We start from the raw sequence: 9051 nt of genomic DNA, 5'->3' as shown, positions 1-9051 counted from the left end.
GGACTTAATGTTCCCCATAAAAGACGTAAGGTTTTTCATTATCTAAGACATTTTAACAATGATATTACATGTTTACAAGAGACTCACATTGTGGCTAAAGATCAAAAATTATTATTGAACTCTAAGCTTGGAGATTTGTTTGTTGCATCTGCCTTAAAAAAAAGAGCTGGGGTTGCAATATATATTAAAAGACATCTTTCACCTATTTTAAAAGAAGTTGATAAAGAAGGAAGATTCTTATTCGTGGAAATAAACTTAAATGGAAGAAAGTGTTTAATAATAGGGGTTTATGCCCCTAATCAACTTTCAGCCCAAAAACAATTTTATAGACAACTACATCAGAAAATTGTGGCTATGGACTATAATTCTTTGATTGTTATGGGAGACTGGAATGGTGTTTTGGACACATTAAAAGATAAAAAAACAACTTCTAAGGATGTAACCCTTTCCAGGCTACCTAAGTCTTTTTTTGCAATGATGGAGGATCTAGAATTGGTGGATGTTTGGAGATCACAACATATGGATGAACGTGACTTTACCTTTTTCTCTCATAGACATGAGTCGTTTTCAAGGATTGATTTTGTTCTGACATCGACTGACTTGCTTACTGACTGTAATAAAACTAAAATTTTCCCCAGAACGTTGACTGACCATAGCATGGTGTGGATAGAGATTGGTCAACAAAGAAAAAGGAAATCTTGGAGAATAAATGAAAATTTGTTTAATTATGAGGATAAAGTTAAAGCTTTGAAGGAATCCATGGAAGAGTTTTTTCAACTTAATTTGAATAAAGGAACCCCTATAAATATTGTTTGGGATGCTGGCAAAGCTTATCTAAGGGGAATATTAATTGCTATGAATAATGCACACAAACGCAAGCAAATACAGATTAGATTAAACTTGGAAAAAGAAATTGGGACTAAAGAAAAATTACTATTGCAACGACCAACAGATATCAACTTAAAAACCTCTATTAAAATGCTGAAAGACCAATTTAACTTGTTAATTGCTGATCAGGTGGCCACCAACTTGAAGTATATTAAACATAATACATTTGCTAATGCAAATAAACCGGGAAGATGGCTGGCCTACCAAATACGCAAGAGACAAAAAGCTAGACTTATATCTAAAATTTTGGTCAAGGATCGTGAGATTTACCAACAAGAAATGATTAAAAAGGCATTTACTGAATTTTACTCACATTTATATTCTTCAGAGACTATAAATAGTGAAGATATTGACAAATACTTACAATCCTCATCTATATATAAACTTACACTGGATCAACAGAAATTTATGAATGAAGAGATTACTACAGATGAAATCTTAAAAGCNAACAAGTAAGGGACGGTGCTAAAGGACATATTAGAAGGATATATAATGTTTTATTAGAATTGGACTCAGAAACTGAGTTAGTTAAAGATTGTATGATCAAATGGGCCCAAAATATAGGAGAAACAATATCTATGGATACCTGGGAGTTGATCTGGGTGAGAAATGTGAAGTTTACGCAAGCTCAAAATCTACGCGAGAACTTCTATAAAATGTTTTATAGATGGCACATGGACCCTGCAACTATGTCTCGCATTTATGAGAATTATGAATCCAAGTGCTGGAGGTGTGGACAACAAGATGCAACTTTTTTCATATGTGGTGGACTTGCAAGGTTATTAAGGCCTTTTGGATAAAATTGTGGTGGAACTTACAGCAAATTTTTAAAAGAAGAATTACTTTTTTGCCTCAGTTGTTTCTCTTAGGTATCACACAAAATTTGGATGTAAAAGAAACGAATTTGATGTTGTACTGCTTAACTGCTGCCCGTTTGTTGATAGCACAAAACTGGAAGAGTAAAATTTTACCTACAATGGAAGACTGGAGATTGAAAGTTTCGTACCTTGCTGAAATGGCAAAGATTTCTGCTTATTTGAAGAATCACTCAAATGAACAATTTTTATTAATATGGAGAAGATGGATTGTTTATATTCAAAAGAAGCATAGAGTGGTGGAATATAACTTAGGTTTTTAGTAAATTTGTTTTTCTTTTTTTTAATATATTTTACCTACTCATGTAGAACAATATATTTTGTGGAGTTAGGGATTTTAATATATGTTTGCTTATATCTGAATATTATCCTGGGATTTGGTTCGGGAAGTCCGGGGTGGGGGGGTGGGGGGTTTTTTTTTCTTTGTTTTTCAAATAGCATTGTGAAATTTCTGTGATGTTTTTTTTTATGTTGAAAATAATAAAATTTTATATTGAAAAAAGAATGCTTATTCGGAGAGCTCAGTTAAACAAGCCTGAATTCCATTGAAAACCAGGATTAATGTGATTAATGTGTGTCAAGACAGGGCAGAAGCAAGCATTAAGATATCATTTGATTAGATGAAACCTTCCTAAAATGCGACAGCCAATTATTTAACTGTTTCCTCAGAGTGCATATTATAGGCTTCAGAGTACAGTCTAAGCTCATAATTTAATTAACTTCCCCCTATACATGTGATGGCCTTTATTTGCTAGTGGCCACAGAGATTGTCAGAATTTATTTAAAAAGATGTCTACCAGGAATCATTAAGTCAGGGCAGCAAAACTAGGGAAAACATTAAGGCATTTTTAAAGCATCTCTGGGAATTTTGCTCAATGAAATTACTTGCCAACAGCAACCTGGAAGAAAACAAACAAATCCTTTGAGAATTTTATCAACATTTCTTCCACCTTTCCTCTTTCAAGTTGAATCAAGATCAATTCCTGAAATCCTCCATTAGCTGACATGAGGAACAAATGTGTTGACATGATTAGCAATGTTTAGAATGGATGTTCGCAGAAGGAAGAAAATCTACAGACTTTAGTGTTAGCCTGTCAAGGCACCAAAACACATTCTTTCCCTAGTTTTCTGGGGTTAAAAGACTCTTAGATTGAATCATTGTCATTTTTCTAGTTCTCAGAGAGGCCAGAAATCATTAGAAATCTCATTTAAACCTTTCATTCTAGGTTTCAAATTTACAGTAGATGTGAGTTCATCTGCAGGATTTCTGAAGGGAATGTTTCATTACAACATGTGTAAACACACACACACACACACACACAGAGAGAGAGAGAGAGAGAGAGAATGTGTGTGTGTGTGTGTGTGTGTGTGTGTGAGAGAGAGAGAGAGAGAGAGAGAGAGCTCTATCACCACCAGCATTAAGCCAGAGTTCCTTCTCTTTTCATTTTTCTTATTATGAACCTCATTTGATAAAAGAACCAATCTAAGTGCATGCCCTTTTTGTCTCACCAAATACCCCAATATATTATACAGTTTAAATTATAAAATTATAAATTTTATCCATATTGCTAAATGATCCTCACGTTGTTTCAGGATTTTAGTACAATTTCTAGAACCAGAGTCTTCATTATGCGCCCAATGTGCCAGCAGGCAGGTTTCTCAGTACACATCTGCTTCATGTCCTACTAGATTTTATATATTTATTTCATTTAATGCTAATGCTTTTCATGATTCTGGATCCTGTATAGATAGAGAAAAGGGGAGATGGGAGATGATGTCCTAGGAGGCTAGAGGATGACGCAACACAGACTTTTTTCTTCTGTTCAATTATTTTTCACCAGCCCACCACAGCAGCCATTTTAAATAAAATGCCCCATAATTGCAGATGTGTCTAGTACCTCCAAAAGATGAGAGGTCCCTGTTTCAAAATGCTGCTGCAAACATTGTTTCATTGCTTCCTTCTAAACTGTATCCTTGGTTCAAATAGGAGACCACAATCAGAAAACTGGAAGGGATACAGTGGCATTGAGAAGCAAATGAACTTTCATCAAAGAGGATAAAGCTGGCACCATAGTTAAATGAGGTAGTATACTTCCAGAAAGTGTAATGTTGGCCACTAAGTTAGATAACTGTAAAGGAAGATTAGACAAATTCTCAAAGGCTATTCATGGCTGCTTATTATGATGTCTGTCAAATACTTTTTATTCCTTTTCTCATCATTATCACTTGGATGACTAAGATCCCCATACATATATTATTACCTTTTAAAAGGAATTTGAGGTCACTGTCATCCTTCCATCTCACCTTTCCTGAAAAATAGTTGAAGGACAATCTGCAACTGAAGCACTGAGAACAATGAAGGGACGCATATATTTGCCTTACAATGAATACAAATCACTTAGAGTTACCAAACATCCAGCAATAGGAAGACGTATTTCCTATTTGTCCTTGTGTCCTTCATCTGGCAGGCATAGCCTTAATATTAAATTTTGTCCAGCTTTTTGAGTATCTTGTTTTGTTTTGTTTTAAAAACTGTTTTTATTGAAGTCATTCAAACTTTTGTATACTGTGACCTTGTAAATTATTTGTTTTTTTTTCCATTAGGATTTTTTGGTAGATAAGAGATGACTTACAACAGTTCATTTGTGGCCTTCTGACAAGCAAAGTTAATGGGGAATCCAGATTCACTTAACAACCATGTTACTAAGTTAATAAATGCAATGATTCACTTAACAACTATGGCAAGAAAAGTTGTAAAATGGGGCAAAACTCACTCAGCAACATAAATTTTGTCTCAGTTGTGGTCATAACTCGAGGACTACCTGTATGGGAAGAAGTGATCATTTATTATATTTTAATAAAAAATGATAAGTTATTAAAATTGTTACTAAAACATATGAAGGGCAGAAGATTGGAGCAATTTAAAATAAAGTCTTAAAAACACAATTACATAATTAACCGGTCAATCTTGATTAGTGCATCTAATGGGTAACTTGATTAGAAAACCTATAGTAGGGAGCATGAGTAGGGAGCATGAGTCTCCCACCCACTCCCATCCCATCCCATTTTTAATGGCCCGTGAGCCATTCATACTGTGTGATCTGTGTATCTAACATAAGTACAGCAAATCTCTCTTAGAACTTGTATAAGCAGTGCTTTTTTTGTAAAAAAAAAAAAAAAAAAAAAAAAAGGTGCCAGAACTCACACGCGTCATACAACCCACCTTGCCTACCCTACAAGGTTTACCTTTGTAGTTGGAAAAAAACACCCTTCAATTTTTAGTGTATCTAAAAGACTAGGATTTTGTTCAAGGTAAGTTAACCCTATTAATGTTACCATGCACTGTGTGGCTTTAAATTACAAGAAGGCATTTTATTAATCTTTTGGGACATTTACCATTGGCATACCCATTTAGTTTAATGAGTGGAAATGTCAGCTTTCTATGTGGAATGAAATTGGCCCAATAAAACAAAATTTGGTTTCTTGTAAAAGATTGAATTATTTTTAAGAAGTTGTCAAACAAGGTGGAAAAATTTACATTTGGAGTTTAATATAGATATTGACTTGAAACAAATTAAAGTTGAAACTTTGTCAGTGAGCAGATTACTTTTAATTTATCTTTAAGTTAAACCCAATTTAATAAATAGAGCTGATTAAACCTCATACTGTAGGTCTACCTTTACATCTGACCAATATATAATTAATATATATTATTATTAATAATAATTCATCCAAATCACAAGACACTGGCTTTATTCTTATTCATCCCCTCTGCAGTTTGAATATAAAGTATAAAAGACTAAAAAGAGATTTTCGTAGACATCCCAGTCTTTGAACTACCCAAGGAACTGAAACAGCAAAGTTTCACTGTCGGGCAAGCTTCTATGCCAGCCACCTTTCTTTCCTCTCGCTTCGCCTCTTTTTAACCTCACACACACACCTTGTTGTGGTTCCGTCCTGTGAGCCCATCTTATCGGAGGAAGAAGGCTCTGAACATGAAGGAGAGGAGATGACCAGGCCTCTTTCTCCAGGACCCTCCTCTCTGGCAATGCCTCAGGTGTCTCCCAACGGAGAAGAGATTGGCCAGGAGCCAGGTGTTTCCGAGCCATCGGATAGTGATGAAAATACGTTGTGGCTGGACCCACGCCTGCGTAGGTGAGACAAGCGTGTGCAGCAGAAAAGGAGGCGTGCCAGAGATTAAGCTGAGTCACTGGACCCCACCCCACAGGCTATAAAAGAGAGTATGGTGGCCATTCGGACTCTGTGACAGACAAGCTAAATCTCTGGTGAATCACTTTGCACCTTTGGACACAACACCTATTTGCTGTGGATTTAATTACAAACTGGACTATTCAAACTGTGTGTATTTTTGTCTGTGTTATCGGAGTAAAAAGGTCTTGGCAGGCAGCTATGGAGTTGCTGCCAAGTTCCTTATCAGTGGCGTGGAATGTTTGAGAAGTTTATTTAACCCTCGGCTGGCTGTTTGGGTGCATGTGTGAGACGGGGACAGAACACACCTCACCTTCTGTAAGGGAAGGCAAAAGGCTCACTCACCCTCTCGTGAAAGATGGCCTCCATGTTTATATGTCTCCCAACGCCACCACATGGTCTGACCCAGACAATCAAGCCATGCTCTGGCTGTGGTGCTCCGATGCCTCATGGCTCCTCCTAGAGGAGGCAGACAGCGCCAGAGGGGACCCCACTCACACCATAACATCAGCAGGGCAATTTCAAAAGCAAATGAGGATAGGAAAGGCAACAATAGGAAAAGAACTCTGGAAAATCCATCGAAAAAAGTTGTTCTATGACCAAAAAAAAAGCCCTGTGTAGAAGTGTAGACTTTTGAAAAGGAATCTGTCGCCCGCTACCAAATGCACTGTTCTGGAGATGCATTACCCTATCGCCACCATGTTCTTTTGTCTTTCCAAGTCTGGGGAAAAAAAATACATATGCACAAAAAAGAGAGAACTATCTCACTATAGAAAGATTGCTTGCCTTTATTTAAAAGGAATAGTTACATGACTTGTGCCTATTATTATTTCAAAGCCAGTACCATTTGGTGCTATGTAGACAGCACATGATCCTCTCCTTAGGCTGATTAATATCTTCACATAGAGAAGAAATTGGTGCACTCGTGTTTTAGTTTAGTGTTTTACATGACATATTGAACTGAGCACGTAACTATTTTGATTCTGTGATTTTTCTCCCAAAGATTGCCACTGGTAGTTTAGAAATAAATTAGGTTGCCCTGTTGCATGATAGAATGAGATTTTAGGCACTTCTGGTCCACGCTGGGAATTATTATAATTAATAGAGAAGTTTCCAACATTTTTTATAGAAGCACATAAACTGTGGCACCACTGAACAGCCTAGAAACAGTAGGAGAATGATGACAGCTGCTAAACACTCCTAGCACTGTTATTCCCTGTGTGCTAAGGTTAAGAATAATCTCTAGATGCTTACTTTGTGAATGGGGCACTGGAGATTTGGAGCATTACTGAAATCTAATCCAAGCATTTTACATTTGCTTCCTAGGGGCCAAATCCCTTGACAGGCAATCTGCTAGTTTCTCTATGTCCTTGCTCTTATCATGACATTGACAATAGAGCAATGTTTCTCAAACAGAAGCATGGATATCACTGGGATCTGCAGAAGGATCTGGGGTGGGAGCTGAGAGTGACTCACTTGTAAAACTCATCATGGGGAGAACATCAGAAAAGAAGGGTAGAACAGGAGAAGGGAGCAATCAGTTTCTAGCTGAGTCTGTTGAAGTAGACTACTTTGTTGAGTGTAGTCACAAGAGGAATAGAGTAGGGGGTAAAGAAGGGGCAGCAATTCCCCCAAATGATTGTTAGGAATGGCACTTCAATCCTATTGCCTTATTTTGCTGTATTGAGTAGTGGAGAGAGAACGGGACTTGGGGTACTTGATGAGTAAGAGGGTGGGTGGGTAGGTAGGTAGATAGGTAGGTGAACAGAGTTGTGGTTGGCCATGAACTGCAATCTGGACCTCTATTAAATTGGAGATGCATAGTGGTTTCTTTTGACTGAGAAAAATGCAAATATGATTTTACTGAGTTATTCCAGGGTAAGCAGTATTTAGGGAGTTTTTGGTTTCTCTTTGATTTGTTTGATTGTAAAGCAACTAGAAGTTTCTCACTGGTAAAAGTGAATTTTTCTCCCATGACAAAATTATTTCTTATGTGTACAGTTAGCAAAAACAATTATTATTACATTATTATAAGAAAACCTTAGGTTTTTTTTGGATCTTGGTACAATGCAATGTATCACACTTCAGCAGGATAATAACATCATCACACTAATGACATACACTGATGCAGCACACAGATAAACATATCAGTATCCTTTTTTTTTGTGTAAAAGCTTCTTTTTCTTTTCCTCCTTGGTCAGACCCAAGATGTTTGATGCACTGTCTGGGGGGACATAAGATTGAGAATCACTATTGTACAAGATGGTATGTGCCATATGCATCTACTGCATGACTGATCCTGTCAAGTTTATCAAACCTCATAGGTGTTTCATTTCTCTTCAAGAAGGCATAAAAATAAGTTAATCTTCTGTGATGAAATTAAAGGCTCTTTTCAAAAAGAGATGCAATATGGGAGATGTTTCAGATAATACAGTTGGGGTATTTTTATGGGTAAATAAAAAACAACAAGTCTGGTCAATATTAAGCAGCCTTCCAAGAAGCCTCTGGCACAAACTCTGAAAAGCATGGGAGTCATATTATTTTGTAAAAACAGGATGCCACTCTTTTTAAAATCTTGGGACCAATAGGAGCACAGGGAAATTCCAGAGAGATCCCAGCCTATTATCCCCCATTCTTAAATCCAGAGGAGCATCCCCATAGCTAATCCCCATTCTTCTATCTTGCCAGGTGTCTTATAATGAGAAGAGCTAAGAACATCAGTCAGTCCCTTTCTCCCAATGTTCACAATTTCTTCTCCATCATTTACAAATTAAAACTCCAACCAACCAAACTAAAAAATAAAATTAAAACTCCCTAGTTTTAGTCAGCTGGCCCTTCTTCCAAGCCCTTGAAAACCATATGAGATCATGGGACACAGAAGTCACGGGGAGAAGGAGTCATAGGGCAGCAGGTAGGAGTCTGAAGGAGGTTGGCAAGTAGCCATCTTCTTATGAGACCAGTTTGGGAAAGGAAAGGTTGTTTTGCTGCCCACTGAGAAAATGGTGGTGGTGATGGAGACAGTCCAGTGGGATATAAACGTACTGAGATGTTAACGACAGTTGTCCCTAGGGCTGAGGTG

The sequence above is a fragment of the Protobothrops mucrosquamatus genome, unplaced genomic scaffold (genome assembly GCF_001527695.2).
Source record: "Protobothrops mucrosquamatus isolate PMUCROS unplaced genomic scaffold, P.Mucros_1.0 scaffold406, whole genome shotgun sequence".
NCBI classification, from domain to species: domain Eukaryota; kingdom Metazoa; phylum Chordata; class Lepidosauria; order Squamata; family Viperidae; genus Protobothrops; species Protobothrops mucrosquamatus.
This window is presented reverse-complemented; position numbering follows the sequence as displayed.